Source organism: Mobula hypostoma, chromosome X2, assembly GCF_963921235.1.
Source record: "Mobula hypostoma chromosome X2, sMobHyp1.1, whole genome shotgun sequence".
NCBI classification, from domain to species: domain Eukaryota; kingdom Metazoa; phylum Chordata; class Chondrichthyes; order Myliobatiformes; family Myliobatidae; genus Mobula; species Mobula hypostoma.
The window spans coordinates 3,886,450-3,896,449 of record NC_086129.1 but is presented as its reverse complement, the minus strand read 5'-3'; the positions used below and the strand labels follow the sequence as shown (position 1 = coordinate 3,896,449).

The window sequence follows — 10,000 nt, the reverse complement described above, 5'->3', positions numbered from 1 at the left end:
TTCTTAAAATTACTATCAAGAGCTTAATATTTTAATTCAGGGAAAAAAACACAATAAGCTATTTTTCTCGCTGACCCAGTCGCAAAGTATTTAGTCAGCCGCATGGAGTTTAATTTAAGGCTGTCGCCCGGGGTTGGTGGGGGGGGGGTGGTAAGATAAAAAGACGTTTTAGGAAGTTTTAACCTGTTTTAAGATTAGGTACGGTGAAACTTTATTCTTGCGCGGACAAAACTTTGTGAGAGTGAGCCACGTACTGATTTGACGAGAGGGGGAAAAAAAGCAGAGGGAGGTTTCTGGGAGGAGTTGGCTCGTCGGGGGCTTTGTGTTTGTGAAATGTCTTTTGTTAACTGTGAAGTGCATCTCCGGCTGTGCGCGGGGGGCGGGCGGGGGAAGAGCTCAGATTTAATCCGACCAGAGTGAAATGATTTGTCTTGAAATGATTTTTTTCTTTTTAACCTGTATAAAGTTCTGGGTGAAGGAGAACTTGAGGAGAAGGGAACAGGTCAGACGCCAGAGGCCGTTCGGCCCGGCGGGGCTTTCCCAGCCCTTTTGGAACACCCATTGCCAATGAAATGAAATACCTTTGTAGTCATTGTCACCAATAAAGCGAAAACGAGTTTGCAACTCCCATACTCAATACTATGAAACAAATAAACAATAAATAAAATCAAGCCCCAAACAGCCCTTCCAGGTGAGGCAACACTTCACCTGTGAGTCTGTTGGGGTCATCTATTGCATCCGGTGCTCCTGGTGCGGCCTCCTCTACACAGGTGAGACCCGACGCAGACTGGGGGGACCGCTTCGTCGAGCACCTCCGCTCCGTCCGCCACTACATGCAGGAGCTCCCGGTAGCCACCCACTTCAACTCTGCTTCCCACTCCCATTCAGATATGTCCATACATGGCCTCCTCTACGGCCATGATGAGGCTAAACTCAGGTTGGGGGAGCAACACCTCATATACCGTCTGGCTAGTCTCCAGCCCCTTGGTATGAACATTGAATTCTCCAACTTCCAGTAATTCCCTCCCCCTCCCTTCCCCTATCCCTATGTCACTCTGCTCCCTCCCCCAGCTGCCTATCACCTCCCTCATGGTTCCACCTCCTTCTACTACACATTGTGTTTTCCCCTATTCCTTCTTCACCTTTCCTGCCTATCCCCTCCCTGCCTCCCCTCCCTCACCCCTTTATCTTTCCCCTTACTGGTTTTTCACTTTCGGAGTACGTAGTTTGTTGAAAGCAGCATCACAGGTAGATGATGATGATGATGTCATCGTTGTGTACCGTGCTGTATGACATCATCATTATCTGTGGTTCTGTATGACGTCATCATTGTCTGCCGCGTCATATGACCCGGGCGATCGTGGTCTTTCATGGTGCGCCCAGCGGGCCGACGGTTTATCGACGATGGGCTTTCGACTTCCATTCTGTGTTTATTCTTACAATTCGTAACAGGGTTACAACTTGAAACACTGACGTTGTAAGTACGTTGAAGCTCTAAAATGCTTCAAAGTAAAGGTTGTTTGGAAAATTTATAGATTATATTCATTAACGTAAATATTTACTGGGTAATTAAATTAAATTATAATCACAACTAAATTATACTGACATTATGCACTGTGTCGTATGACGTTGTCATTATGCACCGTCGTATGATGTCATCATTATGCACCATGTTGTATGACGTCATCATTACGTGCCGTGTCGTATGACATGGGCGATCGTGGTCTATTCATGACCATGATTGTTCTTGGCAAATTTTTCTACAGAAGTGGTTTGCCATCATCTTCTTCTGGGCAGTGTCGTCTCTTTACAAGACTGGTGCCCACCCCCAGCCCGTTATCGATACTCTCCAGAGATTGTCTGCCTGGCATCGTCGGTGGTCACATAACCAGGATTTCTGATCTGCACCGGCTGCTCATACGACTGTCCACCACCTGCTTCCGTGGTTTCGCGTGACCCCGATTGAGGCCAGGGGCTAAGCAGGTGCTACACCTCGCCCGAGGGTGACCTGCAGGCTAGCAGAGGGATGGAGCGCCTCACAGCGCCTTTGACAGGGATGTATCTCCACTCCGCCACACGCGCACAGGTGAACGGAGTGGCGGAAAAGGGCACTTAGCACGTGGCCTTCGTCACCACGGGCACTGCGTGGAGGAACTGGGGCAATGTAATGCGTCTGGACGAGTCATTGGTGAGGCTACGGACACTTGGAGTATTGCGCACGGTTTTGGGGGATCGGAATCAGGTTAAACGTCACCCGCGTACGCCGTGGAATTTGTTGTGTTTGTGGCGTTACATAATAATAGGAAGAGACGTTATTTTACAGTAAATATATTTCTTAATTATTTAAATGTGTCGGTGTGTGGCCAAGTGGTTAAGGTGTTTGTCTAGTGATCTGAAGGTCGTGAGTTCGAGCCCCAGCCGAGGCAGCGTGTTGTGTCCTTAAGCAAGGCACTTAATCACACATTGCTCTGCGACGACACTGGTGCCAAGCTGTATGGGTCCTAATGCCCTTCCCTTGGACAACATCGGTGTCGTGGAGAGGGGAGACTTGCAGCATGGGCAACTGCCGGTCTTCCATACAACCTTACCCAGGCCTGCGCCCTGGAGACCTTCCAAGGCGCAAATCCGTGGTCTCGCGAGACTAACGGATGCCTATATAAGAAGTCAAATAAGTATTTCTATTTAGAAAAGTTGTGAGGTGGTGTTCATGGGCACATTGACTGTACAGAAATCGGGTGGCGGAGGGGAAGGAGCTGTTCCTGAATCGCTGAGTGTGTGTCTTCAGGCTCCTGTACCTCCTCCCTGATGGTAGCAATGAGAAGAGGGCACGTCCTGGGTGGTGGGGGCCCTTAGTGTTTTACCCCGCCCGTCTCTGAGGCACCGGCCCTTGAAGGTGTTCTGGACGCCGGGGAGGCTGGAGACCGCGATGGAGCTAACTGAGTTTACGATTTCCTGCATCTTATTTCGGTCCTGTGCAGTGCCCCCCCCCCCACCCAGCCCCCATACCGGTTAGAACGCTCTCCGCGGTCCACCTGTAGAAATTTACGAGTGTCGTCTGTGACACACCGGAGAGAGTCCGGGGAAGGTTACAGGGAAGCCACCAGGACGAAAAGGCCCGAGTTATCGGAAGAGCTTTATTCCTTTCAACGGGGGCGGGGGTCGACCTTGGAGAGGGGTTTGAAATTCAGAAGGGCACGGGTAAAGATGATGGTGCCATCTTTTCCCCGCCGTGCCTTGCGGGGAGGCCAGTGCAAAGGGGGCGTTTAGACTTCCGGGCGGGAGGAGAACAATGGAGAAGGTGCCCAAGGGGCTGCCGCTTGACGGGGACAGATATACGGTCGTGTCGTTTAGCAGACGCTTGGGTAGGTTCACGGAAGGGAGGGACCCAGAGGGATGTGGGCTAAGCACAGGAAATCGGGGCAACACATCTAGCTGGACGACTACAGTCAGCATTGAGCTGTCGGGCCGAAGGGCGTGAGTCGGTATTGTCTTGCTCTCCGACTGTCAGCTCTGCAAATGATGGGCGAGGGTGAGACCCGTAATTATCCGGGAAATCAACAAGCAAAGAAAATGGATCATAGCGCGACAGAGGGAAAATTCCAACAAGATTTAAGGCCAATTTATACTTCTGTGTGGAATCTACGCCGTAGGTTCAGCGTAGCTGCGTACCCTAGGCCGTAACCTGACGCTCACCTCCCCAAAAATGTAACTACGCGTCGTGGCAACGCAGACTGCAACAACCGTGATTGGTCCGCTTGGTAGCATCGCATTTCCTCCTACGCATTTCCAGTTGCTTCTTCTCGTCAAGTCATCAAACCTACCTGCCGACGTCCGAAAATATTTGAAATGCATCTCCTCGTCCACGTCTCTCAGTGGCCGGACAAGCACGGAAAATTCACCCTCCTTCTGCCTTAATCCGTTCAGTGGTCGCTCACACCATCTCCTCCGACGTCTTCTCTCTTCTCTGCATTGCAGTAACTTCAATAAAAGTAACTCTTGTTCAACATTTATTAGCTCCAACTCCAACGTGATGCGCTCAGTTTCAGTCGCCATGGTTCGAAGTACACAAAGAAACTCAACACAGTGGCATCGAAACCCCACCGCCAACAGTGTGGACATGGTGGAGGATTACAAATACCTGGGGATACGAATTGACAATAAACTGGACTGGTCAAAGAACACTGAGGCTGTCTACAAGAAGGGTCAGAGCCGTCTCTATTTTCTGAGGAGACTGAGGTCCTTTAACATCTGCCGGACGATGCTGAGGATGTTCTACGAGTCTGTGGTGGCCAGTGCTATCATGTTTGCTGTTGTGTGCTGGGGCAGCAGGCTGAGGGTAGCAGACACCAACAGAATCAACAAACTCATTCGTAAGGCCAGTGATGTTGTGGGGATGGAACTGGACTCTCTGACGGTGGTGTCTGAAAAGAGGATGCTGTCCAAGTTGCATGCCATCTTGGACAATGTCTCCCATCCACTACATAACGTACTGGTTGGGCACAGGAGTACATTCAGCCAGAGACTCATTCCACCGAGATGCAACACAGAGCGTCATAGGAAGTCATTCCTGCCTGTGGCCATCAAACTTTACAACTCCTCCCTTGGAGGGTCAGACACCCTGAGCCAACAGGCTGGTCCTGGACTTATTTCCTGGCATAATTTACATATTACTATTTAACTATTTATGGTTCTATTACTATTTATTATTTATGGTGCAACTGTAACGAAAACCAATTTCCCCCGGGATCAATAAAGTGTGACTATGACTGTGACTATCACTAGAAACCCCACCACCAACTAGCGTTTTGGCGGTGAATCGCAGAGCGACGCAGACACACCAACGCACAAGTATAAATGCTCACAACGGCGTAGGCCACTTGTGTAGGCTACGGCATAGAGCCTACGCAGAAGTATAAATCAGCCTGTACACTTCAAGGCTTAAGAAAATATGGCAAAGGCAATAAACACTTTGAGAGGCATTGATCGTGTGGATAGTCAGAGGCTTTTTCCCAGGGCTGAAATGGTTAACACAAGGGGGCATGGTTTTAAGGTGCTTGGAAATGGGATGTCAGGGGTAAGTTTTTCACACAGAGAGTGGTGGGTGCGTGGAATGCACTGCCGGTGACAGATACAGTAGGATCTTTTAATAGACAATAGACAATAGGTGCAGGAGTAGGCCATTCGGCCCTTCAAACCAGCACCGCCATTCACTGTGATCATGACTGATCATCCACAATCAGTACCTCGTTCCTGCCTTCTCCCTGTATCCCTTTGATTCCCCTATCTTTAAGAACTCTATCCATCTCCTTTTTGAAAGCATCCAGAAACTTGGCCTCCACTGCCTTCTGGGGCAGAGCATTCCACACACCCACCACTCTCTGGGTGAAAAAGTTTTTCCTCAACTCCGTTCTAAATGGCCTACCCCTAATTCTTAGACTGTGGCCTCTGATTCTGGACTCACCCATCATCGGGAACATGCTTCCTGCCTCCAGCGTGTCCAATCCCTTAATAATCTCATATGTTTCAATAAGATCCCCTCTCAGCCTTCTAAATTTCAGAGTATACAAGCCCAGTCACTCCAATCTTTCGACATATGTCAGTCCCGCCATCCCGGGAATTAACCTTGTGAACCTACGCTGCACTCCCTCAATAGCAAGAATGTCCTTCCTCAAATTTGGAGACCAAAACTGTACAGTACTGCAGGTGTGGTCTCACCAGGGCCTTGTACAGCTGCAGAAGGACCTCTTTGCTCCTATACTCAACTCCCCTTGTTATGAAGGCCAGTGTGCCATTAGCTTTCTTCACTGCCTGCTGTACCTGCATGCTTACTTTCAGTGACTGATGTACAAGAACACCTAGATCTCGTTGTACTTCCCCTTTTCCTAACTTGACACCATTCAGATAGTAATCTACCTTCCTGTTCTTGCCACCAAAGTGGATAACCTCACATGTATCCACATTAAACTGCATCTGCCATGCATCTGCCCACTCACCCAACCTGTCCAAGTCACCCTGCATTCTCATAACATCCTCCTCACATTTCACACTGCCACCCTGCTTTGTGTTATCTGCAAATTTGCTAATGTTACTTTTAATTCCCTCATCTAAATCATTAATATATATTGTAAACAGCTGCGGTCCCAGCACTGAACCCTGCGGTACCCCACTGGTCACCGCCTGCCATTCCGAAAGGGACCCGTTAATCGCTACTCTTTGTTTTCTGTCAGCCAGCCAATTTTCAATCCATGTCAGTACTCATGCCCCCAGTACCATGTGCCCTAATTTTGCCCACTAATCTCCTATGTGGGACTTTATCAAGGGACTTTATCCACTGGCTCTTCCTTGTCCATTTTCTTAGTTACATCCTCAAAAAATTCCAGGAGATTAGGCAAGCACGATTTCCCCTTCATAAATCCATGCTGACTTGGACCGATCCTGTTACTGCTATCCAGATGTGTCGTAATTTCATCTTTTATAATTGACTCCAGCATCATTCCCACCACCGACGTCAGGCTAGCCGGTCTATAATTCCTTGTTTTCTCTCTTCCTCCCTTCTTGAAGAGAGGGAGAACATTAGCCACCCTCCAATCCACAGGAACTGATCCTGAATCTATAGAACATTGGAAAATGATTACCAATGCATCCACGATTTCTAAAGCCACCTCCTTAAGTACCCTGGGATGCAGACCATCAGGTCCCAGGGACTTATCGGCCTTCAGACCCAACAGTCTATCCAACACCATTTCCTGCCTAATATAAATTTCCTTCAATTCATCCATTACCCTAGGTCCTTTGGCCACTATTATATCTGGGAGATTGTTTGTGTCTTCCCTAATGAAGACAGATCCAAAGTACCTGTTCAACTCATCTGCCATTTCCTTGTTCCCCATAATAATTTCACCCTTTTCTGTCTTCAAGGGCCCAATTTTGGTCTTAACTATTTTTTCCCTTTCCACATACCTAAAGAAGCTTTTACTATCCTCCCTTATATTCTTGGCTAGTTTACCTTTGTACCTCATTTTTTCTCCACGTATTGCCTTTTTAGTTACCTTCTGTTGCTCTTTAAAAGTTTCCCAATCCTCCGGCTTCCCACTTGTCTTTGCTATGTTATACTTCTTCTCTTTTATTTTTATACTGTCCTTCACTTCCCCTGTCAGCCACGGCCTCCCCTTACTCCCCTTAGGATCTTTCTTCCTCTTTGGAACGAACTGATCCTGCACCTTCCGCATTATTCCCAGAAACACTTGCCATTGCTGTTCCACTGTCATCCCTGCTAGGGTATTGATCCATTGAACTTTGGCCAGCTCCTCCCTCATAGCTCCATTTGTTCAACTGTAATACTGACACTTCCGATTTTCCCTTTAATAGACTCTTACGGTACGTCCACAATACGCCGGATAATTTTGAAAACAAAGCTTTTTCTCTTCGTTTTGCCCTCCCGTCCACACTGAGCCGGCGTTTTCAGCCCCCCGAAAACGGAGATTTTCGAATATTCTCCAGAGTGAATAAATCTGAAAACGCTTAATATCCGGCGTAGTGTGTACGGGGTAACCGGAGAGATTTAAAAACGCTGTCATGACAACACCATAACAACACTGTTTTTTCCTGCTTCTGCTTGGTACTGCGCAAGCTGTTATAACACGCAGTCGGTGTGAACGGCGAGAGAGTTAAATTGTAAAGTGAGCTTTTTCTGACTATTTAAAAACGCTGTCAGGACGTGCTAGAACAGATCTTCGTTGTTTTCTTGAACGCAACGGCCTAACAATTTCAGAACAGACGGACGAGACTGAAGCCAGAAGGGTTAGAAATGTACTCACCACATACTTTGACCCATAGCTTACTGAATAAATAAGTATACTCCCTTTGCCCCGTTTTCTGTCCTTGCTTGTATGAAGGTGGTTTACCTATTTATGCAAGTACTTCTCTGACAATAGATGTGTAACAGCCTGATGTAACGTTGTATGGACATACAAGATAACACTGATGCAGATGTTTTGTACATTTAACAAGGTGCTTTATTAATGCAACAGAGTTAGTCAGTTTTTCAATGTTTGTCATCAGCCGGGTCATACTGTCCGTGAACTCCCTGTCGGTTGCCTCCATACGTTCCAGTATTAGTTGTTTTTTTAGTTTTAAGTCCTCCTGCGCGAGAGCCAAGAGCAATTCCTTTAAAGTTTTTCTACTCCGTAACTGGACAAACGCGCACCAAGTATATCGTTTCCTCTTCGCTTGTTTTCTGTGTGTGTCCTGCGCGTGCCCAGTAGGAGGAGACTCGCCCAAATATCTGCCTAATGTGGAAGGAGATATTTTGAAAAACGCTTAGTGTGGACGCCGGTCATTTTTACTGGAAACCGGCGTTTTCAAAATTATCCGGCGTAGTGTGGACGTAGCCTTAGATAGATACATGGAGCTTAGCGAAATAGAGGGCTATGGGGTAGGGAATTTCTAGGCAGTTTCTGGAGTAGGTTATACACGGTCGGCACAACATTGTGGGCCGAAGGGCCTGTAATATGCTGTAGTAGATTTCTACGTTCTGTGTTTCGCTATACCTATATTAAAGCATTCTTTTGGCGTGAAATCTTGGTCTGAAACCGATCTGGAAAATTTACGAAGAGAAATGGGAACTGAAATGGCACATTTTAGGAAACACTGCCTACACTCAAACACACCACCTTGGACAGAAAGAGGAAGAGGGATCGCAGACGTATACATATATTAAAAAAAAAATTTTTACACACACTCAGGTGAAACTTGCAAGGGTCGACTTTTGTCAGCGAAAACAGGAATCAGCAAGTAAACTCTGATCAGAAAGTAAACGGCCTTCAACGTAAATGAGAGCACAACCCAGGGGGTGGGAATTAAGAAACAAGGAATGTTCAGTTCCTCCAGAACTTGCTGTTCTAAAAACTCCGATCTGCTGTGGAAAAGTTACATTCGAGCAGGAAGAGGCCTTGAGGATGTTTCTTGTCCTATCTGCGCAGAGATAAACTTCATACTTTGTGTAAAGTTCATTTCTGCTGGCAATGGACGATGCGTTCAAACCCATCTGTACGTCGCTTGAGAAAACGGAGGCGCCCGTCTGCCTCTGCCGTTACAGCAGGTGGGAAACGTCAAGTGAAAGTAACGCCCTTAAACGCTGAAAGGCTGGGATTCGTCTTCAGACCAGCCTCGTGAGCCGGAAATCCCTCAACGTCACAAAATCAAAGGAGCTGGTTGTGGACTACAGGAGGAATGGAGACGGGCTAACCCCCATAGACAATGGATCTGGGGTTGAGAGGGTGAACAGCTTTAAGTTCCTCGGCATCCACATCACCGAGGATCTCACGTGGTCTGTACGTACCGGCTGTGTGGTGAAAAAGACACAACAACATCTCTTTCACCTCAGACGGTTGAGGAAGTTTGGTCCGGGGCCCCCCAAATCCTAAGAACTTTCCACAGGGGCACCATTGAGAGCATCCTGACTGGCTGCATCACTGCCTGGTACGGGAACTGTACCTCCCTCAATCGCAGGACTCTGCAGAGAGTGGTGCGGACAGCCCAGCGCATCTGTAGATCTGAACTTCCCACTATTCAGGACATTTACAGAGACAGGTGTGTAAAAAGGGCCCGAAGGATCATTGGGGACCCGAGTCACCCCAACCACAAACTGTTCCAGCTGCTCCCATCCGGGAAACGGTACCGCAGCATAAAAGCCAGGACCAACAGGCTCCGGGACAGCTTCTTCCACCAGGCCATCAGACTGATGAACTCACGCTGATTTAAGTGTACTCTATATTACATTGACTGTTCTATTTATTACAAATTACTATGATTGCACATTTAGACAGTGACGTAACGTAAAGATTTTTACTCCTCGTGAATGTGAAGGATGTAAGAAATAAAGTCAATTCAATTCAGTTGCGTTCACCAGCAACTTTGATGTATGTTGCTTGAATTTCCAGCATCTGCAGAATTCCTGTTGTTTTCAATTCAGTTACTGTTGTCTGATGTCCATGAGACG

The 10,000-nt window shown here is 47.5% G+C and overlaps 1 protein-coding gene across 1 annotated transcript in view; it reads left to right on the top strand.

Moving 5' to 3' along the window:
• zgc:193711 (uncharacterized protein LOC569781 homolog) overlaps window positions 1-10,000 on the top strand; it is a 63,189-nt gene that overhangs the window by 533 nt on the left and 52,656 nt on the right. The gene's annotated exons all lie outside the window — the stretch shown is intronic.